Consider the following 25,467-nt stretch of genomic DNA (forward strand, 5'->3'; position numbering starts at 1 on the left):
TATATATTATAAACTTCTATATTAGAAGTTTCAGTTCAGTTGGATCAATATACAAGTAATCACTGCAAGATCTCTGCTTAAACTACTACGGATTTTGAGCGCAGACAGGATTATTTATACTTTTTTGGTTATTACAAAGCCGCTTGTTAACACAAGTATTATTTGGTTTCAGCTGCTCACCCGGTCTTAAAGTACATATGTATATAATACTATACCGCCACCACCTCTGGTACAGACCCTATTTGGCTGGGCTATCCCCGAACCCCCTGACATTCAGGAATCTACTCCTTCGTTAAATACACCACTGTACATATTCATTCACCATTGCCACCATGGTATGCTTGCCACGATCTATCACGGGAATGTTACGGGGTCGCTGCTGAGGCGCAAGGAAGACGAAGAGTGCAGGCGAATTCGGCCGCCTGCGACGGACCTACTACTTCTATCATTTCTAGTGAATAGAAATAGACTTATCGTGGCACAGAACGAGGGCCGCTGTAGCGGTACAAGCAACGAATACTCAGATGGGTGGTAGGCAAACTGCCAATAATCAATGTGCGCGAACCCTGCTACCGTTCAGGAGTGTCTGCACTGAGTTGGGAGGTATATACATTTTTTAGGGTCCATGTGTCCGTGTATGCTGAAAGGAGAACAAAAGCGGAAAAGAATCTTCATATGACCGACTGTGCGGAACGGATGCTACTCCTGTCGACTTGGGTGGGGTATGGATTGACTATGCCGGTTCAAAGCGGTGTCATAATAACGACTCAAAGGGATTATGACTTTCTCGTCAGCAAGTAATGTCGGCAAAGTAAGTAAAAGCGAGATGAAAAGAGTCGCTAGTTCAACAGCAAAACCGATGAGAACTGGCTGGGTCGCTAGGATTGGTCTAGAGAAAAATGAGGCAAGATAGCAACAAATTTATGTTATTTCGTTTAACGTTTGGCCAGTGGAACGCCGGTATGAAAGGGGGGATAGATTTAGGAGAGAGTAAATTTCACTGTTCTTACGTCATCAACGATAGAATAGCGCGCTCCATTTCAAAGGATACTTGATAAAAACAGCTGGCGCTTAGACGATAGCCGTATACCGCGTAAATAACTGGAATATGCTGATAAGATCTGCATGGCTGAATGCTTGTCAAGAGTTAACAAAGTTTATGAACATTAATAATTTCTAACTTGTATCATAAGTTAATCTATGTGAAACGTTGCTAAATACATTCCCTATGGGTTCGTTAGATAAACAGAAAAGTATAATTTTGGATTTGCAATTTAGTACGCTATTATACGGGTAAACAATTACCTATACCAAGAACCTCCTCAAAATTATCCTGCTGAAATGTACTTTCAACGGATAATTTAATAATACTTACTACTATTTATTTAATAATATATATATATATATATATATATATATATATATATAAAATCACTTGGGCCATAAGATTTTTTTACTGTAATTGTACAAAGTTAATAACCTGTGTATTTATTATAAAAATACATCTTATGGTCTAGGTGATTAGCTTAAACATACCCTGTTGACAAAGGAGATCTTAACTAATACCTCACCACAAAGTAAGATATAGTCAATGGGAACTATTTTTACACTTCTGTAAAATCCAACAAGACACGCTTTTATAGCTATCTCATGTACTCCTTGTAGGTCAACATGTTATGTCACAGCGTTATTACGCTAAGTGCAAATGTCGCATATTGAAAATAATGGTAATCGTGAAAAAATTCGGCAGAAAGCTTACAGCGAAGGTTCTGAGGGAGGCTAAGGTACCTGTAGGCAAAAAAATTCCGCTTACTGTAAGAAACCATCGTGTTCGGTAAAACAAATTGTTGAGCGACTGATACATTGACATTTTTTGGACATTTTATAAACCTCAGGTCTGCATAGATTGTCACAATATACGGGCCATGCCGCCTTTGTTATTTAATAAAGCTTTCGGGAAGATTTTAACATAACTAAATCTAACGTTACAAAAATTCAGTTTGTCCAGTGGACAAGATATATAAATGAAAAAACCTTTACTCTCTAGGAGGATAAATTAAAGGCACCAGCCTGTCTATCTCCTCTTTTTATATTACGTTCCTTTAATTCAAATACATGAGGTTAAACTCAAACAATCAGTAATAGTTAAATGTCGTCTTAGAAAGGCTCTCTACCTATATAATGTCTTACCACCAGTGCCCTCAGAAATTGACCTTTCCAGGATACTCTTAGAGATTAATCTGTACTTTTTGCGTCCTTGTGCTACGTGCAAACCATGTGAGCCAGTAACGCCTATGTAAACATAATCTTAACGAAAAAAAAGTAATCGTGTTAAATTCAATCTTATAACTAACCTAGTTTACCATCCGTGTGTCGCCTCCTTCGAGTGGCAGGGCAAGTTCCGACACGGCCCCACTCGCGGCCGTCCTCTTATAGAGATCACAGCTTCGTAGTTGCAAATATCAGCTGATCAATATTATTGAGCCAACGCGACGTAGGCCGCTGTGACCGTCTCCACACAGATTTTTTGATCGAAATGAGAGCGCACACCTAAAAAAGTATCTCAGAAGATGAGTGCTGCTCTGTTAACATAGTTTCAAAGCTGACGCTATAAGATTGGGCAGTGCATTCTATACTATTAACCAATGTTTTCTTTTATTTTTGATCATTTCAACAACAACATCATTATTCTTCGCTTACAATTTATGTGTCCACATTTCAGTGAGCCGTTAATGTCAAATTCTTAACATTCTAAATTTGATGTTACCTCAAGCAAATATTTGATTTCCTCGTAACGCTATGATGTCCTTAGTGTTACCAGTTGTATAATTCTTATACGCCACCTCCAAATGTTTTATCCAACTGTTGGTAGCTTGTCGATGCTCGCCCCGAAGCGGCTCATAGCTTCCATGTCTGAATACTTTTAGGGAAGCTATAAGATGCATGTGCCCGGTCTCGTACTCAGATGAGCTCCATGCTCCACTTTTTGCTGCTCACAAACCAGTCAGTTAAGCTTCATGTGAATGCACGGAATTTCTGGTCTCGCTCCTTTTGCTTTGACATCTCTATTCGAGACGGCATACCCTGCTGTTTATATACTGTGACAAAAATAAAGTACTATACCATGGGAAGATTTATTCGGGAAAGCACTAGACTACGAAAGCATTATCCCGATAAGCTGGTAGATGCTGTAGATGAACATCGCGACATCCAGAACGAGTGTTTCAAAAGATAAAATAGGGCGATAAAGTGCTACGCGTCACCTATCCAACTTCACTGGGCACCAAGATTTACTCGCACCTCAACAGCTTAGTTTTAAACCACGTATGAATTTTACTTATAGATAAAAAAAAAAGACGTACATCTAGTCGTGTAAAGCGACAATGTGCCTTTGTACCATCCTATAACAAGCAAAGAGTTGCTTCAGAAAATGCTCGATGATTTTTCAGCGTTGTCACATAAAGTAGCTAACAACGCGTAAATGTAGCATAATACCCGTATTTCGAAAAACCTATTTAAAATATCCCGGTCTAAGCTAAACATCGTTAAAATTTGGATGTATGATAGCCTTCAACGGTTAATTTTGCTGACCGAATCACAAGGGCAACCTCCTGACGTTTTCTTCGTCGAAGATGAATACTAATAATATTTTGACTAGCGTCTTTTATTGTACAGAAATCAGAATTGGCATCCAGGACGTTTTCTTTCAATGTTTCGTTATGTCAAATATAATCAACAATTACAAACGAGTTTTGCGAGCGCGGAGTTCGTACGTAATTCTAGACGGAATTTTTTTTTGTCTTGGAAGACGTCAATTGCGGATCTCAAACATTGCAGACTTGCAAAATGACATGGGAGCCTGCCATTTAAAATAATGCCTAACGTCTTGGGCACCGAACGTAAAACAAAGCGTTTATTTAAGGCAATGTGAACGAATGAGGTGCGTCAACGTGTACACGCCTTAATTATGTTAAGAAGGCTCCCGCGTCAAGTTGCCTTATTTAGGGGCCCTACGTACCTATTGACAGTATCTAGATCTCGTTAATCCCTGCCCCTTTCACTCAAGCTTTTACCTTTTTTGTTTTATGAGCATTTACAATATGGTCTAATTACGAATATATGGACAAGCATGAGTGTAATGATGTTAACGCTAGGTAACCCATTAGTTTATTATGTATAATATATATATATATATATATATATATATATACAATATAAATACAACGGCTAATTAGTATTAATTAGCCGTTTCTATTAATCCGTAACTCTCTAGTGGAGATTGCGACATAGCACGGCAATAGAAAGGTGTCAATCATAACATAGTAAAAATTAGTGTCAACATTCCTCAATGATCTTCGTTTACAGACTCATACAAACATATTACGTGTGCAAAAGTTGTGGCAATGTTCTTATGTGGAAATTTTCTTAGACGCCTTAAGGTTGGCGGAAAGTGAGTGGATGAAAAGGCCCAGTTATTTTTTACTAGCATAAGGTGCCTACTAAGATACTATGCGACAGAAACGACCGCTGATATCTTTTCAATTACATCCGTTAATCTTTATTTACATCCATATTACTTTTACATATTATTGTTTTTATTTACTTAAGTTTCAAGGCCATGAATCGGCCTGCTTATTTAGTACCTATAACAATGTGTTAACAGAACTGATTTGATTTTCAAGCTCGGAATAGTGATTTTTTGCTATTAAAAAGGAATACTGGGTTTTTTGCTAAAGTGTCTTAATATTTACAGAATGTATCCGTGCAAATATTCGGATTCTGACTTTCTTAAATAAATGGAAAAAGGCAATGCAACAAAAAATTGAGTAATCGTTGACAAATGCTTATGTATTCACGATGTACTTATGGTTTTTAACATCAGTAAATTATCCAACCAACAGCAACAAACAAGCCGTATAAAGCCCACTTGTTCACTACGGTAAAAGAGTAAAATAACAGTACCAATGTGTAAAGAACTACAATCAAGTACAGGGTGTTCAACAGTTTGACGATCCGATCAGAGCAGGATCAAGGTTTCTCGGTTGTCCAAGTCGTTTTTCACGCAACATTTTTTGTGAATATGCATGTATAACAATATTTCTTAAGGCAAAAAAAAAGAAGAAAAAAAATCAACAAGATAAATGCCTTCGTGGCTGTTAACATTTTGGCGAATTGATGGGATATTGAAAAATGTTGGCCGGTTTTCAAAAAAAACCCTCCTTTTTCTTTTAAAACAATTATACCAGTGAGAGGTATAAAAACTAGCCATTTTCTGGCTGTCATTCTTTCGAAAATGTTTTGCGTGGAGTTTCTCCAATTGAGCCTATCAATCTATCTGTATATAGATAACACAATACCACACTATAAGGGTGATTCGATAGAGAAAAAATGTGTTTATCTAATAACTACAAAACGTTCCCGGGAATTGATCCTTCTCCTACCAAAATCGACCCCTTAGCGTGAGTTAGTCTAAATGTTTATGGTCAATATAATTTCATTCTAAAAATAGCATTGTGAAATATAGAGCTGATTGAACGAATACTTTTTCCTCTAAAGGGAAAATTTGATTTAAAATTTTTTTCATCCTCCACGTTTAAAGCAACGTCGCTGCACCGTTTGGAAATATAAAGGCACGACCTATTCTCCACAATTTTGCGCACCTACATTATTTACTCCTCTAATACACGCTGCTTCTAAAGGGAAAAGTTGTTCTCTCACACATAGCGTCACCTTCATACACTGCAATTGCTGGATCCGACACTCACTGAATACTGACAAATGTAATAAGTGCAATGCACTGTCTTGTGTGCCTGGACTTTGTGCAACGCAAAAAATTTCGCTGCGTTTGAGTGCTTTTTTTTTGAGTACTTTGTCTTCTAATTTGCCGGAGCCGCTCCAGTCTATTCCGACAGATTGCTGTCGCGAATGCTGGCAGCGAGTCGTGATACCTGAAACGCTCAGCTGCTAACGTCTCAATGTCGAGGCGCCATTGATCGAAAGCCGCCGCCCTCAAAAGCTGGGCCGCGAAGAAAGTGTGATAAGTCGCACAGCGAACCTATCTTATGGCACGTCCCGAGCTTTTGGCCTACTAGACACTGTACGCTGCCAACAGCTATCTAGTATAATCTCGTTTTCCCGATATGAGCAGCTTCGTCAGCTACAAGGGAACCACCAGCATGTTAGTCATACCATAACATAGCGTTGAATTGTTCCAGTTTCCTCAAAACCTTCGATTACCGCTCCAACGTCGAAACATGGTCATGTCTCAAATCGGTTATATTACGAAATACGCATTAAAAAGTAGTGTTAACACTGCCTTAAAAGTTGACGATGTAGAACAGTACAGTCGGCCCTGCCAAGCTGTCCTACAGATACGGAGCTTCCCACCTCACGAACTTTGCTGCTGAATGACTTTAGCAGCACTTCGAAGCCAATGTTCTCGGCCGTATCTACAAAAACGGCCCAGGTTAGTGAACGATCTATTTGCCGCGTTTTCTACTTCATCACATCTGTAGATTTAGATTGTTCGACGCACTGAAACCAACTGATGCAAATCATGTTGCTGCATACAAAGGAGCCTGCATATGCAAGTAGCTTTCGCTGGCGACCAGACGATAACAGATGCCGACATTATACGGACATCACAAACGATTCGAGACCTACTGGCCGATTAGTTTTGCCTCTAAATCATGCCCTAGAAAGACTTCCTACACGATGTACGCGTGATAACGTGCAACCGTTCATGCTTACCACAATCAAGCACTGACGTATCAAGATGTCTGACAGCTTTACTACAACAGTTCTACGACAAAGTATCCAACAGATTACCAAAAACAAGCTATGCAATGTTAAGAAAAACTAAGCGAAACTAAGAAGAGCTAATCTTCTTCGCTTTATAGTACTTATTATGTGGGACAAGTGCTTCATAATCAAGCGCGAGGCCTCGAAAGTCGCTGACCGATCCATACGGCACGATGAATCTATTTGCAGAGTCTGAACAGTGTGGCACGCTGACTTTTACGAGCTGCTACTTATCATCACACGTAGCCCCTCACGATGCACAAGTTGACAACTAACACGCGCGTTATACGCCGAATACTTTTACTTCCTGTTAAACCAATTGATGAAGACAGGTATCCAAAAACTGTCAGTGTTACTGCTATATATATATATAATTATCTTTGCACTTCTTCTTACGTTAGAGATTCCAACAAACACTTTTTCAACATGCATATTATAATAGTGTCCAGTAATCGTAAGGTCCGAGATATTCTTACACCGGATATCTTACAATGAACAATTCTTGCACCGGTCATTCTCCAGAAAAGCCACTGTGTAACACGCGCCCAGCCAGATCTCGAGTGAGGCTGACTCGGCTTTTGAGAGTTTGGGACTCCCGCCAAATAATTGTGATATAAAAATGGCGTCCCGATCATCTTGATGGGGAAGCATTAAATTGGTCGTGCGCGACTGTTAAAATTACCACGGGCCGATTCAAATACGAAACTGTGCTATTGTCACAAGTTACTTATCAAACGCAATATTACTACAGGAAGCATTCTTTGCAGCTTTTTCTACTGAATAGCCCACACCGTTCGACAATTGCCCGCCCTACAAATTTCACCTATAAGTACCACTCCGGCAGTCAACAACGCACGATTCGACTATTTGGACACTCGTGTCTGTTCATTACGACCCACCGTTGGGAATTATTAGGTTTCCCTAACAATTTTTACCGCATTACCTTTATTTTTCAAAAAATCAGTGCGCCAATAATGCTTTCAATGTTTTTCACATACATGTATTTTACTTTACGGAGGTCTTTAACGATCGGATTCAATTGTACACAATGTATCTTGCATGAAAACTGTTTTACTATGTTATGGAAAACTATTAAGATTGTTCCCACCTTACAATAGCTTAAAAATTAGTTGTTATTCGACGTTATTTCTTTTATAGATATAGTCTGTAAAAGCTAAACATGATATGTTCAAATTAAGCACGAAGTAAAGCTCACACTTTAGACTTTCTAGTCTATAGATATACAACTAAAGGTTTAGGTCCGCCGTTTTGTCCGATCCGAGATGATCTTCCAGAGGGGACAGATTGGGCTGATTTTCGTAAACGCTACTGGGAAGTTCTGCGCGGACACTAGAGCTGACTAGCAAAACACTTTTCTCAAATTTGTTTGTTGGAGAAAAGTTTGTTTTTCCAAGGCGGCCACCAACACCTTCTACGCTCAAATATCAAACGTACAAATGTACATTTTCTAAGTAAATTGCATTGCAGTGCGTGCTGCAATTATACGTTTAAAATAAACTGTTGTGTCCATCAATATTATGATCTAATACCTGGCGGCTGTGCAACGTTACTTCACTGGCCCTTCAAGCAGCACATTTCCACTTAACACTTTTTGCACTGGTCAATGTTAACCATACGAAGTATGATGTCTCTACTTCTGTATAAGTGCGAAGAATGCGGCTTACATGACCGCTGAATATTACAGAATTTTTTACGTTTCAATATTTTAATAATAAACTATTCTTATTTTGGGTAATTTAAATAGGTTACACATCGTACTAATTTCAGGCATTTTATTCACTCAACGCAGAAATGCTTCATAATTAATAATAATTTAACACTTTTTCAGACGAAAGCGGGAATAATTGTCCGTAATTTGCCAGATATCGATGAAATACGAAGAATCTCTGCATAAATGATTTATATTCCTCGACTGCATGTATACTTTTTCATTGGTGAAAATAGTTAAAATGACAAAACGGGACATACGTAATATAGTATCGAAATTGCTGAAACGTTTCTTAACGAAAGATTAAGAATAACTGTAGGAGTGTGCGGAGCTTTAGATATACGTGTGCGGTTTATATAACCTGAAGTCAAGCCCAGTTATTTCTTTGAATAGCGATATCCATTCAGTAGGTTAGCGGATTAATTGTGATAAAAGAACGAGGTTGGCCGACATGGCTTAGTTATTAATATTACTGCAACTGAAACTGGGTTACAGAATAACTGAGCGGAGTGAGAAATTGACTGAGTAGATAAATGTGCTAACAGATAGATAAATGATAGGAGAATGTTTAGGACGCTTATAAACATGCCGAGAAACAATTTACGTTAGGAGTGTGAGGTAATACGGACCACGTATAAAAACAGGAACATGAGACAATTGCGGTATGGCAGCACGGCATACGGAACTTTCCAACAGAAGAACACGATGACTATCGCTAATAAATTAACTATTTAAGGAAATAGTATTGCTATAACGAGATAGCTGTAACAACTGAATTACTGAGAATTACGAATCGAATAAATGCCAGAGTTTGCAACTGAAGTATAGTGCATGTTAGGTTAGACATGAAGAATTAAATTTACTCATTTGGACTAGGCTGATAAAATTGCTGGAACAGTTTTATGAGTTGAGTGGAGCAAAGAAATGGCAACGGCATAATGGTGGGCTAGGTGTAATATCAATATATTGAATTAGTTAAGTCAACACAAAGATAGAGGCGCTGCTAAGCCTGCAGTTGACGCTCTAATCCAACATATTAAATGTAAATCTTGCGTAGTAAGTTCTGTCCAATCTAGAACTGATCCTCGAAGTGGTTTTCACTAATTTTTCTGAATCGCTAGGGTTTCATCTTTGAAAGGTTTGTACGCAAGATTCGCCAAATACTTCTCTCCTTAATAGGAATAGTTTATTTTTTCCAGTAGACTGTAATATTAATTCAGCTGGTCGTTAACTGACAGCAGCAGCTTACTCCACGTTTAACAACAATGCACTAGCATCGCCGGCGCTTATATTTCATTAATGCGAAAACTGTGTTCCATGAAAAATCACACTCAACCTAGCGCGCTCAGCATACTTAGTGTAAACAACTGTGCTTAAGCAGTGCACCAAATAACACACACAACATAAAGTAAATAGTTAACATACGTCTATGTGACTGTTGTGGACTTTGCTGCTACCGAAAATGAGGTGATACATAGTAATGGACGCTATTGACAGGCTCCTAGATGTAAGAGCCGAAATGAGCTGGCTTTTTGTTCTCCTAGCCGAATTGTGTATTTTTTTTCTGTACACTGAAGTTGCGGTGGAGGCGGTTCTTCTATGCGATCAATTGAAAGCAACCGCTTATCAACATCATAAAAACAGCCAGAAGAACTGTCATGTTACCATATCGTGGAAATGTATACAATAGTTTAGCTTGCTGGCCTAACCTCTTCTAGTCTAACAATAGTTAATATTAAATTGGATGTAACATGTCTCAAATATTGCAGGATGCTAATGAAATGACTGCAAGGGGTTGACAGGATTACAAGAACATTACAATGGGAGAACGTGGTATGTGCAGCGAGATAAATGTTTTTTTTACAGATTTACTGAAGCAAGGGAATAGAACAGCGAATGCGGTCAATACTGCCTCTAAGTCACGGGAGGACCAGAACCGGATCGTGTGGGTCTGTCGTTAAAGAAAAGTATGTAATAGGCAAGGCGTAACGCGACAATATCGTGTCTCAATTAAAGTTTCATCTTTCCTAACTTGATTTAAATGAATATATAAGAATTAACACTCATTTTCAAAATGGACACAACATGGCACTAATTTGCGTTTTGACTTAACGATAACGACGTAAAAATGGTATACCATATAGCACAACACCACCCAGAAATACACTATCGCTAAGGTCGAAATAATTAGGGCCATCTTTTTATTACCCAAAACATTTTGCAGATTATCTTACTGCTATCCTGTCCGTATTCCTCGCTACCATTTCGTGACTTAAAGCATCGATCCAATCAATCATAGATCACACAGACCATTTTTCTTATTGAAGAATCCATCGGCTTCCCCAGAACTACGAAATAAGTGCGCACATGGGCCGCGATCGCGGCAATGTTGACCGCTTCTCATCCGATACTGGACCAAAACCGGTTAATCCTTAACCGCTTTTTAAGCAGTACCATATTTCAAAATTCCCGCGTCTAATGACAAAAATAATAAGAATAAGCAGTTTCCTAGCTTGTACACTTTTGCGGAGATACGCTAAACAACCATTATTATAACTAATACATTCTCCAAGGGTCGTATCAGCTTGTACTATATACAGTTTTAGTTTATCTAGTAATTATTCAATCTTGTAACCATGCTACAATAAGTCTCCATAAATAACCTTATTGGTTTTCTAGTCCATTACCCACATGCTATATAGAAATTATTATAGGTTTAGCTTTAGAATTTTCAAATTCAGTACTTGCCCATTACCGGGTGAGAAGCGGCCCATACTTTCATAAAAGTCTACGTCTGAATTAGTGTCGATATGTCGAACTCTGCACTACAAAAAATTTCAACAGCACCGAACTACCATTGTTTTTAAATCAAAACAGTTCTAGAGATGAACGCTAAAGCCCAAACCTGACCGGTTTTGGGATGAATGGGGGTCTTAAATCTATATCGCTCGATAGATCATTTAATTTTATGTATGAAAGCCTTTCACACTTTATTCTGAAGTTGATTCTTATAAACAATCTTGAGGCCTTTTTTTATTTTTGTCCGTTGTTTAACCTTGTTTCTCTCAAACTGTATTCACCATAAACATCCATTGCGGCCTACTCTTTTTTCCTTTTTTTCTTCCTTGCTGGACTAAAAATTCAAGAGCATTGCATTTCGGAGTGTAATTTGACAACAAAAAGATTGCTACATGAATTGGTTTTTGTTTCAGATAAAGATGGGAGGAACTATTAGCGCAATTTTAGTGGAAGTTCTGCGCATCAACGTGATGCCTTAATGGCCAAATATTAGCTAATGTAAGCAACATTTTTGGGCGGCAGATACCACAAATATGTACATTTTTTGCTGAAAATAAAGGGATAAATCAACGAAAAAGTCTTTCCTTTTTCATAAATAGCAAAAGCGCTTGCTGAGATGTCGAATACGATATAACACAAAACAATCTACAGGAGAACCACCCAACACACTTTACGGTAGCCAAAATTTTCTTATGCTTTTCTCGTAATTCCTACCGTTTTCGAGATAAAAAAAAAGATAAAAAACTTATTCAAGTAAGTAAATAATCACCTGTTAGGTGTGTTTCCTTAGCTATTATATCATATTTCAAACAGTAAGTCGCTGTCGCCCTGCGTGCCCGTTTCTTATGATCTAACTAGTTCGATTAAAATATTGCTAATTAAAAAATAATCTTATCATACGGGTAATTATGCCAAACCGAAAGATCTGATATAAACGATTTTTTCTTGTAGAGTTAACTGAATCTGCAATATGACGAATAGTTTTTTTTAATGGTTCCTTTCCCCTTCACTGCTGCCACTGTTCGTTTATTTCTATGCTCTAGTCAACAGTGCTTTCTTTTCTGTAAGCCGATCGTAATACTATTATGTTGTGTATGTCAATTTTATCCCGAACGAAGGTCCAGGTCTCCACAAGAGCGTAAAACTTGAGAGAGCAAAAGGTTTTCATGGGTACAAAACCCACAATACCAGTCCTGTCTAAATTAAACTAGCCAGGTAAGTTATTACATCTAAAAACATCTTCTAGACCTCGCGCCGACAGATTATTACTTTTCGATCTATAGCAAATCTATTTCGCAGTAGGACGTTTGACAACAAGTAGAGTCTTTCAACACCGCGTGAATTCTGACGAGATGAAATAAACAAATTGGTCGATCGACTGAGAACGTTGTAGGGAGTGACACCGAAAACGAGTTGCTAATTAATTAAATAAAATGCTATCTCTGGTAGATAAAACCCCGCTCTTATCAGCTATGGTTTACAAGTGCTAGCCACCTACAGCTTACTCTCACTAATCTGTTTTTACACGACCATATTCGGACGGCCGTGCCTTTTAGTCTGCTTTTGCACTGATTTACTCTTTATTAGGTTATTATTGACGTTTTATTGATGTTGTTTCCCTGGTTTAATTTCAAATAGCTCAGAAAAATTACATGTAGCCCCGATGTAGAACAAATGTTACCTATCCCTGTTGAACCATATTTATGATTGTGGCCCTTTATATCCCCAGACATCTCAAATATAGCAACGATATGGTACTAACAGGCCATATCTGTGAGCTCACATAATTTTTTTACTGACCAATATGAGGTCTATCGAAAAAAAAAGGGCGTACCTGCCCTGGTTATTAACAAAAAAATCACCGGCTAAAGTAAAGGATGCAAAACAGGCACCCGAGTTTGTGTAGTACTTTTTACCGGCATTTGTAATTCTTGCTGACACAACAGGTTCCGAAGCTTCTACTTCTACAAAGAAGCAGTGTCAAGAAGTAGATCGTATCGATCTACTTCTTGACAATTCTTAGGTAAAGCTCGTGGGCTTGAAGATCCTAACAAGACGTTTAATATTTTGTGAAACATGGGTTTGAGGAACAATACGGTTTGCAATAGGGCAGTCTACGGTTATGTAATTATTTATTACGAGTTATGGTTAATAACAGAATAGCGTTTCGCTAAATATATTTAATTCTCTCACGTCTTCGACAAGCCAAGTTATTACTACGAAAATTAAAAATGACTAAGCGTACATGATAAAGCAGTATAGCGGGTAGAGGCCTATCTTCTAAAATAGCTTTCTGTATCAGGCTAAACTCGACATTAAAAAATTCAGTGTCCTTTTTATTAGTGACCGCCAGAGTCCACGCTGTTCAAAATGTTCACTTTATACTTCTGGAAAGTTGTCTTTGATTATCTTATATATATTAGTTTTCGAAAACTTGCACAGACTTATAGTGCACGAAACTTAGAGAGATTAATTACACAAAATAAACCGTACCACTATGACAATGTGTGGGACAAATGTTTAGTACTAATTCAGCTAAATTAATGATTACCTTCAATGGAAAGCCATGTGCTTGCAAATCCCACCCATATATTACGTCGAAACGCGATTTAAGAAAATCAAACTTTTTACAGGGCTAGCTTTTTGTTTCCAATTGTATGCATGATTATTAATATTATTATTAATAAGTTTCCTACCATTTAGACTTATTCGTTGTGTTACTGCAGAAGTCTGGTATGCAGGAGTCTAGAGTATCGAAATGCAATTTTGACACCATCTTGATATTTAAATACTTCTGCTCGCAAGCAGTTCAACACCTTGAAGTAAAAGTTTACCTACATGATCAATGCCTAACGAGTGTGACGTATGTCAGAGAGTCCCCAACAATAAATCCTGCATTTTTGTCTTGCGGTGTGAAGTTCAGCGTTGTTGTGCAATAGGAAAGATATCTCTTTGTATTAATCTCGGCTGTTGAATTTAAGCTTCTTCATTTTCACTTCTAATTGTTTAAGTACTCTTCAGCGGTATTGACGAACTATGCCTCATAAAGCCGTAGTCGATAACACCTGCATTAGACCATCAAATGGGGAACATAAGCTTTTGCTGATGTTCTACTGGTTCAGTTGTGTAAACATAACCGTTTGAGGCTATGGAATGCATCTTTTATTGCGATTCTGAATTAAATCCAAACATAAAAGACTGTTGTAATGCGTTTTCTCGTCAAATCGTGCAATACTAATTTGCCCAATTTTCCTGCCTCATTAGTTTAACGGAAATGAACTAGTATTTTTACATACACCAAACCTGAATGTTAACACCCGTGCTCTTCGAGATGGGTTGTTTTGCATTACAGCTCATAATTCTGTCTTATTTTACCTTTGCAGGGATTTTCAGTGAGACTATTATCAAGTTTAAATTTCCTTTCTATAATTCTTTGAACAATTCTCGGCGTTTCCACTACAAAAATATCCCACCGTATACAAGGTTTACATGACTAATCATCTCCACCGCCGTATTGTGAGTGAAGGGTCTTACATTTCAATTAGTACAAGTAAAGCTTGAACGTAAAAAAAAAAGCTGCGAAAGGCTTCATCGTTATAAAGTAACGTGTTTTGCGATGCGAAGCTAATATTTGCCACACCTAATACTAAACAATCTAATCCCATTGTTTTCTTTCGCTTAAATAACTTCTTACTTCTTCTCAGTGACTTAGTCACTTTCAGAATGTTGTCTTATAAATTTACAAACTATACATTCTGTAATTTTATGGCGATCTCGAATGATGCTACATTGGTAGGTCTTGTTTGGAGTCTAGACACTTAAAAAATACTAACGGGCCCAATTTCTGCCTAAAGTTTAAGGTCTCCCTAAAATAGCTCTAAAACCGAAAATAGCATAATATTAAGCATAGTCGGACGACTGAAAATAAATATTTTCCTTTTAAAAATGTCAGCTGACTTCTACGTCATGGCACCGTAAATTACAACTTAGTCCTTGTCCATTCTTAATAAATTTTCATATCCCTTTTTTTCATCCCATAGATACAGGATGAAGTCGTTTGCGCACTGCTAACCATAGATCATAGACGTCTACAAGATCAGATACGGTGCTTTTGGTATCAGGTCCGTTGCCTTTATGTATACTCGAGTCGCACTTAAAGCAAATGTTTACAATCCGAACGTAGTCGAGCTAGTTGCTGATTGAGTAGGGTTTCCTAGCATGATATTCGCCGGCGCATTATTTCGCAGAGATGGGGCACGGAAAAGTTCAAGGAACCTCAATTTAGCAAGGCCAGAGGCAGTATAAAATAGGTCTCTGTCACCCTTGGTCAATAACTCCCTCTTGGAGTCATTCCCTATAGTCAGTATGAGACTTCAGCGATTATTCCCATAAAGAAACCAACTATAGTAATTCCGTGACTTGGAAATGTACAAATGTTTTCCCTTACTGTAATAAAACAAATCCGTAACAGAAAAGTGTCAATCGTAATATATGTTTTAAACGCAGTTTTAAATCGGCATTGCAGAACTTAAAAGAAGAGAAACATAATAGAAGCAGTTTTAAAGAACTATCCCAGTTTTTGAGTAAATATTTGTAATATACTCTAATATTAAAACACAGTGAGAAGAACTCTTTCTGTGTGGTTATATAAAGAACATGCGATACATATTCAAGAGAAAACTTTAGGCAAAATGCCATATGAATCGCCAAAAATGAAGACTTTGTGGATAAATTTGCATCTTAAAGTGATTTATAAATAAGTTAAATGTCGTCTATAAAGCACCTGCATGTTAACCCACTATAACATATGCACCCGTACATGCACTGGTAATTTTGTTTTAAATTAAAAAATTGATGTACTTGCAGGCTCTGTATGAAGTTAATTATGGAAATTTTACCACACAATGTACTGGTCAATTCCGTCATTAGGGATCACAATGAAAACAACTTTTTTGAAACCTAGTTGTGCACATTACTCAGCATCCCCAGTGGTCCTTACACTTGCGTTGAGAGCTGTGAGTCGCTGAAAGCTATATTTACGGAGTACGGAAGAAAGGTCACATAATATGAATGTTATTTAAAGTGGAGTTTCATATAGCCTTTAAAAAAATGACCGATGGAAAAGAGTCTTGGTGAAATTATGTGTTACTGTATAAACAAAAACACCTCGCGTCAATAATGCATTCCTGGTGGCCTAAGACTGTTGGACGGTATGCGCAATTCCCGGGTGAGTGGTGCTGCACATGGATCTTTTACATGGAGTCACCGTGGCCTTTTTATTTTCGTTGGCAATTTTTGCCGACTAGATTGTAATTGATTCGCTCCTCTTTTAAAGCTGTCTAGCTTTAACAGCGTAGCGATGAACACAAGTTTCATCTAATAGCCCAGAGTCAGGGCACAATACTAAGCTATTTTAGATGTTTCCTTTGTAATTCCCAATGGTTATATTACTCCGAGATCTGTTTTCATTCCTTTTAAGCAAACGCAACAACTCCGAACCAAATGTGCATATTCACTTACTAGGATATTAGGTCATTGTTGTGTTGAAATGCCATTAGTACTTGGTTATTTGCCAACATATGTAAACGGCTCTTCGCTATTTTTTCGTAACACAGGCTTATTCATGTTCGATTATATTGTAATTAAAAAATCTAGCCCTGTTTTGAATGACATAAAAAGTAATCTGAAGTTGAGTTTAGTTACACTTTATAGCCTATGGAAGCTGAACATATTAAATGCAAGTAATGATGATCTGGCAAGTTCTAGATGCAGTGAATTACCTTTTGCGAAAAGAGCCTGTTGCTCACAGGAACAACTAACGGCGCCAAAGATTTTATCTTCTGAAGCTACATATAATCAAGTTATGTAATGGTGTTTTTAAAAATTCATCCGCCGTTCTTCCAAACTGGAAGGAGAGCTTTTATCGAAAACACTGCAACACGAAAATGCCCGAAGTTTTGCTGAATATAACCATTATGTATACGCGGTTTTTATAACCTATTGACATCAAACGTTTCTTTGAACGTAATACCGTATTCTTTTCCCTCATATTTTTGGCTATTCTCCTGTGAGTCATAGTTAAGACGGCGTGATCTGTTGGCGGTCTTTTCTTTTCGGCATATCTTGTAAGATCTCATGCAATCCATAAATGAGGCTCCTTCAAGGTCCTACATATCCAACTCCAAATTATAAATATTATGGGAGTTTTATAGGGTACATATGTATATGTTGCAGCATATCCACTATCATACAGATCTTAATATGCTTGATGAAGTGTATTTGCATTTGAATGCAATGTACCAGAAATCGGTTTCCTTCTGCTTATTAGGTGTTGCATAGATGTTGCTAGGTGCATCCAGAATTATTGGTGGCCATTATGGCCACGGAACTTACCAACAAATGCAAAAATTGCCCAATGAAAATGTCCGATTGACCGCGTTTCATATACGGAGCACTTTTGTATCCAAAGCAACTTGTTGTTAGAGAAGTACTGTGAGCACTTCGAAATCGCTAAACGGTTTTTTACACTGAACTTCAACGTATGAGAACTATCGATCTTCTATTCCTTTTGTTCTCAGTCGCTGTGCCAATCCAGCATCATTTAACTACAACAACTACAACACCCAGTCAAAACCAGACCTATTCGTACACTCATTCGGTAAGCTCTCACAGCGCATGGATGACGGCCACGTCAGTGGAACTCTGACAGACAACAATATTTTACACAAACAGACAGATGCTGTTGTTGCTCTGCATTTACTACTAAGTTTTCTTCTTACTGTCGCAGCTGCGGCTTGAGACGTTGCTGTTGTTTTTGTAATGTAGATATAGACACTGTTGGTAAGCTGCTGCTGCTACTAACAGCCTACTGATGGCTATTCCCGCTAAAGCTTAGTGTTCACATACACGACACATAACCGCAACACTATGATCATAGGCAGCGAAGAGCAGGTACTAGACTAACACTGAACTAGGTTATCGTATCTGGCGATGTCAGCTGACGGTATTGGTTGACCGGCCGGCTAGACTCCCAGCAGACGATCTGAGCGATTCGTTTTTGTTGTTATTTTGCTAAACCTATTACAAATATAAAAGCGGCAGTATTAAGACAAGATAAACATGCAATAGCGATTCCTTTCTCGTTTCTGCGCGGAAAGCTTGCCGCCTTCTTTATAAGGGTATGACATATTAGTAATAATGAAATGGTTGTGAGCCAATCAGATTGGTGCTTCCTGCGTTACCCTTCGAACTCACCTGTACCGACGATCCGTATGCACCTTAAATTGCTTTAATCGTATCATCACCGCTGTTAGTCTTGTTATCTACTGCCTATATCGAAGTGACACAAAATGATGAGAATGTTAATCTTTTAGTCAGAATGTTTATTCACTAAATCATGCAATTCAATATTACGTGTGTGTGAAGGTAACATAAAAAAATAAATTATAATGAAATCTCTATCTAAATGAAAGAAATATTGTAAGAAGAAGAAGAAAATCCTATTTTGTGCAACTTTTTCAGAAAAAAAACTATGTTAAAAGCTTACGCTACGCATTGTTCAGAGAAAAACTCAGTTAGACACATGTTCGTTCACAATAAATTTAAAGTACTATTTAACGTACAGTAAATAACATAATTTATTCAAAACAAATTATTATTTCAAGTCCAGGTTATCAGCAAAATACAGACTTTTATCATCTGTGAAAATATTCACTGCTTCTCAAAAACTGCAACTTACAAACGCATAGCTACGGAACGCGGTTTGCTGAATAAAACATGAATAAATTAATTTTTGTCGGTCTCAGCAACAAATGTGGCTTTTTCGACGTGAAAGCTTAAATTTCGTTATAGGAATATGTATTGTATTTAGATTCGTCTAATCGTGAGCCTCCAAGCTGGGCCAAGCACAACACCCTAGATGAATTTGCACGTGAAAAACCACCGATAAAGAGTCTACTCCAACCACTGCAACACGCACCTCTAATAAGCAACGAAGACACATTCCTAAAAGGACAAAAATAAATCGATGGTCAAACAGACACACAGGCAGCTATTAAATATCATATAAATACCGGCGCTATTAAATATAATGAGTACACTAGAGTTAACTTGACTGGCCAGCTCGAGGTGATGTATTTTCGTCTGATTTGTAAACCCATGCGCCTTTGTGATAGTACAGTAGTAACGTATTTGTTTAATAACATAAGTATATTGGCTGGTCCAGATTCGAAAGCGGGCGTTAATCCACTTTGTTTTATGCTTTAAACTAGCTGTTTGAAGCAATGCCAGGTGTAAAATTGAAAACTGTGTACATTTTTCTTTTTTTTTTTGCATAGAATTTTTGTCTCGGTTTTCACAATTGGTAGTGCGGCCCTTAGACTATATTGCTAGCTGTCGCTATTATGTAGCCAAACGGCTGTATTTGATCAAACTACCTATATACACTTAAATATAAAGAAAATCCAACGCTTCATCAGGACGACAAATTCTGCAAAAAAGTTTCTATGAAAATCTAGGCCCCCATAACTTGAAATATTTTAATAGTGCTGCGAATCATCTTTCTCGAAATAACAATGATGATAGCTTCAGCCAAAGAAGCAAACATCAAGTATTTACTTCCAATTATATGTATAGACTAAAACACTATTTGATTATTGCTATAATATTAATTAATTGCACACTGTTTAGCAACGAAAATTGCGCCACTGAACCGCAGAGAACATTGAGATGATGTCGATATTGTCATCATAATGCCATTATTAAACGGTATAATGGCGGTTTAAGTATAGAAATTGAGGGTCATTTAGATTGAGCTCACATGGCATAAAGTAATACCGTATCAACCACTTTGTGAGAAAAAAGACACCATTTGGTCAGTACAATAGCAACAATGTAAGTCTTAGCAAATTCAGGTAGCCAGAAAAATGGGGTACCTGATATACGGTTAACCTGAGGAGATAATTCTTGATAGAAAAATTTTGTTTACTCGATTTGATTGGCGCACTTATGTACATATATGTAGGATACGCGTCTGGTACTATATGTATATGGGGATAATTATTTATTTAATTAAGTGTATTTATCTCGAAAGCGGTCAGAGTTATAGGTAGAAACTATAGAAAATAAATAGTCGATTATCGCAAGGTACGCATAATTAAGTAATCTGACATACTTTCATACGTTTTGCTTAAAGGTAATGGTCTTGTATTAAATTGGGGAAGCTTATTTTAAAGAGCTAATATTTAACCATGGTCATATTGAGGTGAATTTACGTTCCCATTTTCGCTATGGATGCATTTGATAAGTCTTAATTTAATTGACGATCCTAACAAAATCTGCTTATTTTTAAGCTACATGTCTAACAGATACATTGAAACAGTCAGATAAAATACCAAGGCGAATGTGTCAGTGAACAGTATGCTGCTTTCAGTTAAATTAAAATTAGCAATGACGCAACGGGTAATGGAGAGCATTCGTTCTTCAGCATTTTCAAACCTTAACTATGGTCTAAAATTAATGGCTATTATAGTAGTCTTGTGTTGTACAGTTTTAGGCTTATCAAAAAGTAATGTTTTTACTAACAAACATTTTTACTATAGATCAAATGCTGAAGCATATTATAATGAACATTTAAAGCAACTATGCTGAAATCTCTAAAAACGAGATAATATAAATAATTCTCAAAGTTTGATTGTCTTAGAAATGTCTGATAATTTGGAAGGTTTCAACTTACCGATTTAAACAGATAAAATTACTGTACTCCGTTGTTAGAAAAGATGAGACATCTAGATATTCATGATGCCACGATAAAGTGGTTTCGTTTATATTCAGTTAATCGCTCTTTTTGCCTTTTGTTCGACAACAATGCTGGTTGGAATCCCGCCAATGACATAAACTACACGACAAGTGTGACTAGATGAAGAAACATGCAGTAACAAAAGCCAACGTTACTAAGCAGCCTCTAGCGTTGCTCAGAAAAGCCGCATTTTCCATTACTGTATGCTACGTTTGTATTAAAAAAAAATATATAAAATATACTGATTATTTAAAAATGTATTGTTCGGCTATGGAAAATTTGATCTTTCTTGCTCTAAATATCTTCATAACGTGCATACGATTTTTTTAATACTCGTCTGTGTGTGACATTATAACTGAAGTTTGTAAAGCACGTTAGTCAGTTTTTGAAAAATATAGTCGTGGACAAGACTGCCGTACACTATAGTGCCTATAGCTAAAACTAAGCGCGTTGACAGCATTTGAGTTAGGAAGCGGCATGATCCGATAAAATTTAAGTTGGATCAGCTGTCTGAGGATGCTACTTGATAAGGCAGTGTCTCTCGAGGGCCCCTAGCCATTAAAAGATTAGGAGACTCTAATACGTAGTTGTTGTTAAGGATATATATATTACAGTACCGGTCCTAATGATTGTATTTTAGGAATAATTAACATATTAATAAAAAAAAACAGGAGCTTTTACTTAAACTTGCGCATGCTTGTATTCCGTTTTGCTTAGTTATCTACTTTCACAATGAGAATTTTTTTGTTTAGTTATTAAGATATTCATGATGGATCACGGCTACTGGATTACATGGGCTTGCATTTGCGGCCTAGGATGCGTTGGTAGCAAAATTCGATTACAAAAGCTTCTCAACTGGATTAAGATAACTTCGACATTCGTTCCCTTACTGACACTTGATGCTTTTTTCCAACGATGTGTCTAATCGGCCTCGTGTTTGCCTAATTTTATCAAAGAAACGTAATGGGTAATCATGTCAAATGAAGATTTAATATCAGAAACGCCGGTCAACTTTCCCTTAGAAAAATCGCAGATGTGATTTTAATATCAAAGAAGATCCTCAACCTTTGGATTCATCATTTATTTGTATCTACGATTTTATCAATTGAATGGTAAAGAAAATTTACCCGCAGTTTGGCAAATATTTTCTAGGACTGGGTAAAGATGGTTTTCTGAGAGTGGAATGACCTGGGTGTTTAATACACATCTCTGTGTGTTGCCATGGTAATCACAAATATGCTGTCATCGTTGAGTTTTAGTGTCGAGAAATGGTTATGGAATATTGCCTTTTTATAGTTCTTACTAACCTTCGTGGTAGTTTAATGGGTAGAAAATCTGCATGCTAATATTTGGGATACACTGTGTTCAGGGTTCGAAACCCGGCACAGACAGTTTTTTTTCGTACTAGGAGCCAGCTGTCTGATGGAATGCCTGATGGTGATACCGGACGTAAAATTTAAAACGTTCTGTTCAGTACCTATAATTGTAAAACCTAGACCCACAGACCGAATAGTCAACAATCAATGGCGAGAATCATTGCATATATTAGTATGCATCAAAGCTGATACTCGCAGTATAAACCTGTTTTTCAAAAATTTCCGCAGGAAACTGAAATGGGCTTAGTTATGCCGTAGGCCCCTTTTTGGATGACCGTCGTAGTAACCACAGTTCATATACGAAGTTATTTAATATACAAAAATAATAATCTAATTTATAAAAAAAATTTTAATGGTTAATAATTGGTGTACTAAAACAAGTAGAAGGATTGGCACAAATCTGTATCACCGCTTTTTGTGGTCACGGCGTTCTAATTCTCATCAAATACCTGACGATAATAGTAGAACAACATAAAAAGACTGCGTCACTACAAAGTCAAGATCGCGCATCTCACATCTTAGTATTACTCAAGAGACTCCAGAATCAGAGGCTATAAGGTCCTACAGGCCAAAAGTCGGTTGATGAAAATATTTGTGATAAAGCAGGTATTTTATAAAGTAGTACCTACTTTACGGCGTTTTCGTAAGCTATGCTTTTTAGTACGTATGGGCTAAGGCATTTATTCATGACTGGAACACACGGAGTTTCTATTTCAAGAGTTCACAATGGGAAGCCGAGTGCGGGGTTCACCTAACGCTTTTTCAGGATCTCTGAAAAGCTATCCACTGAACTACAATTTTTCTGTGTAATTCCCCGAGAATACCGCTTCTTGTATTAGTCCGGATTGCTCTAGGCAGGAGAGTTATCGGAAATCTATTCTTCCACATCCGTTTGGGCTTCTTTTTTGACAATATCTTTTGCAGCTCTTCTTTCTTATAATATTCGAGAAGAATGGAGTTCGTGATCCATTTTGTTTCCGTTCTGATCATAGATTCGACTACGCCTTTGACCGGCGCCCACAGTGGCCTTTCTTCTGCCAGCTTCAATTTTGTATTTGGTCGGCTCAGCATTTGAAATCCTTGTGTCCCACCCCGTGTCTCCCCTGAACCGCAAGAACGCATATATCCACATGGGCCTTGCTTATTGTAAGCATGTACCTTTGAAATTGGTTGTGACCAATAATTGCATGAGGTATTATGCCAGCTTTTTGTATGATCTAAATTATTAAGTATTTAGATATGAGTTCAAAAAGAGAGTAAACATGGGGCCATCTTTTGGCTCTTCCCGTGTCTACTGTTCCTGGCATTTCTAGAAAATAACGGTCTGTACCGTCGTGTTATTTTCGATAACAGAGTACCAGATTGCAGTTTGCGTTCTGTTTCTTGTTAACTAAATTCCGTAAGTTTATGTATTAAAACTGTCATACGTAGTCGACCGAATCTCTGAGACATGGTCCTAGTTGTACTACGGTTATCTCTGCCGCCTTATTTCTAGGCGTATTGAGCTTTTACGTCTGGTACTTCCGTTAGACAATACCGGAAGGCTCTCTCAGCCGTCAATACGACATATGTCGTTACTTGGTTTCTTACGTAAACCAATTCTCGTGTACTAAGTTTTTTTAGACATATGATCACTGCACCATCCTGAACGCTGCCGATGTGCACCTGGGTGTACCGATAAAAGCTCAAATTGGTTTTAACAAAGATATAAGTAACCGAATCTAAAAAGATCTTACTTAATAAACAGCATTTTTAGCCATATTTTGTATCTTTATTTATGTCCGTTTTTGCAAATCAGTTGTTTTATTAGAGCATTTGCATTATTTTCCACTGCGGGCCTGTAATCTAAACAAAAAGTCTAACAAATATAAATGAAGCCTTAAAGAAGCTTCGCTGGCGTTATGAACTTAAATTGAGACTGTCTAGCATCCATAGCCTCACTCGCGCGGCTGCAAAACGTACGTGCGCTTTAGCAGATTTTATGCGACGCACGAAAACGGTGCCACAGTTAGTCTTATCGGCCGTGCTTTAATAATAGAGATCACTGATTTCTGATCGTATTATGCTTGTTACGTCCCTACCACTTTTTGGCATAAGGATTATTTACATTGTGAACTATAGTATGAGCTGCTTGTGTGAATGTTTGTCAAAAGCATAGTAACTAGTTTGTAAGCTGCAACAAATATTTACGAAAACAGGTATTATAACATAATTTATCGGCATTATAGTAAGCATTTCTACAAACCTATTAGTTTGATCGTTTTATTTATGGAGACGGTAATCGAAAATACTATCTTCTATTGTTCGACTATAGTATCGTATGGTGTGGTTTTTTGTCGATGTTGTCTTAGTTATCAAGCGTGCGAAATCCATAGCTTAAGAATGAGCGAGTGTTTACTCGAGTTTAGTGCGACAACGTTACGAGCTATGTCTACAGTAAACAATCTTCCACTTAAAAATCAGTTAAATTAGGTACTAGGCTAGAGTTAAAAACTGTGATGACATCTTTTTGTAATTATTTTTGTTGTCTTCAGATACGTATTTACAGAAAAAATGTGATCACCTAAGTGATCAAGTATTGCTTTTATTTAGGTTATTGCCTAAGAAAATCAGTCTTCCTGCGGAGCAACATCGTATCCTCGTTGCCTATTTGCCACCTTAACTTTCTCAAAGTTTGAAGGGCGTGATTACCCATGGCATAGTGCTTGATTTGTAAGTGACGAATAATTGTGAAGGCCACGTGTTTAGAGTAGGATCATACCTTGAGATTTCTAGCCCGCATTTCTTGGTTTTCACGCTATATGCAAAAATGCAGATCGCAGATATTGAAAAAAGAAACTGTGCTATTTAATGCTGTTATTTTTTTGCACGGAATTATCATTTGTATATCATCTGTTGTCAATGACGTTTTTTGGCCGCTTTGGCACTTGTAATGAATGGTACTGTACTAAACACAATTTTAATCG

The 25,467-nt window shown here is 37.4% G+C and overlaps 2 long non-coding RNA genes across 4 annotated transcripts; one reads left to right on the forward strand and one right to left on the reverse strand.

Moving 5' to 3' along the window:
• Window positions 1-189: 189 nt before the first annotated feature.
• Window positions 190-21,235, reverse strand: LOC147754142 (uncharacterized). Of its 3 annotated transcripts, none has more exons than XR_015318117.1 (6): window positions 21,063-21,235; window positions 19,068-19,333; window positions 18,584-18,658; window positions 17,723-18,406; window positions 2,355-2,550; window positions 190-640 (listed from the first exon to the last, which is right to left on the reverse strand). It is a non-coding gene; the product is annotated as an uncharacterized LOC147754142 (long non-coding RNA). The 3 variants fall into 3 exon arrangements; XR_015318119.1 differs by having other exon boundaries at window positions 202-640; window positions 19,308-19,333; window positions 21,063-21,230; XR_015318118.1 differs by lacking the exon at window positions 19,068-19,333 and having other exon boundaries at window positions 205-640; window positions 21,063-21,230.
• On the forward strand, window positions 5,143-11,894 carry LOC147754143 (uncharacterized). Its single transcript, XR_015318120.1, has 3 exons — window positions 5,143-7,133; window positions 10,300-10,497; window positions 11,743-11,894. It is a non-coding gene; the product is annotated as an uncharacterized LOC147754143 (long non-coding RNA).
• Window positions 21,236-25,467: the final 4,232 nt, after the last annotated feature.

The sequence above is a fragment of the Varroa destructor genome, unplaced genomic scaffold (assembly GCF_002443255.2).
Source record: "Varroa destructor unplaced genomic scaffold, Vdes_3.0 BEIS01000412.1, whole genome shotgun sequence".
NCBI lineage: Eukaryota > Metazoa > Arthropoda > Arachnida > Mesostigmata > Varroidae > Varroa > Varroa destructor.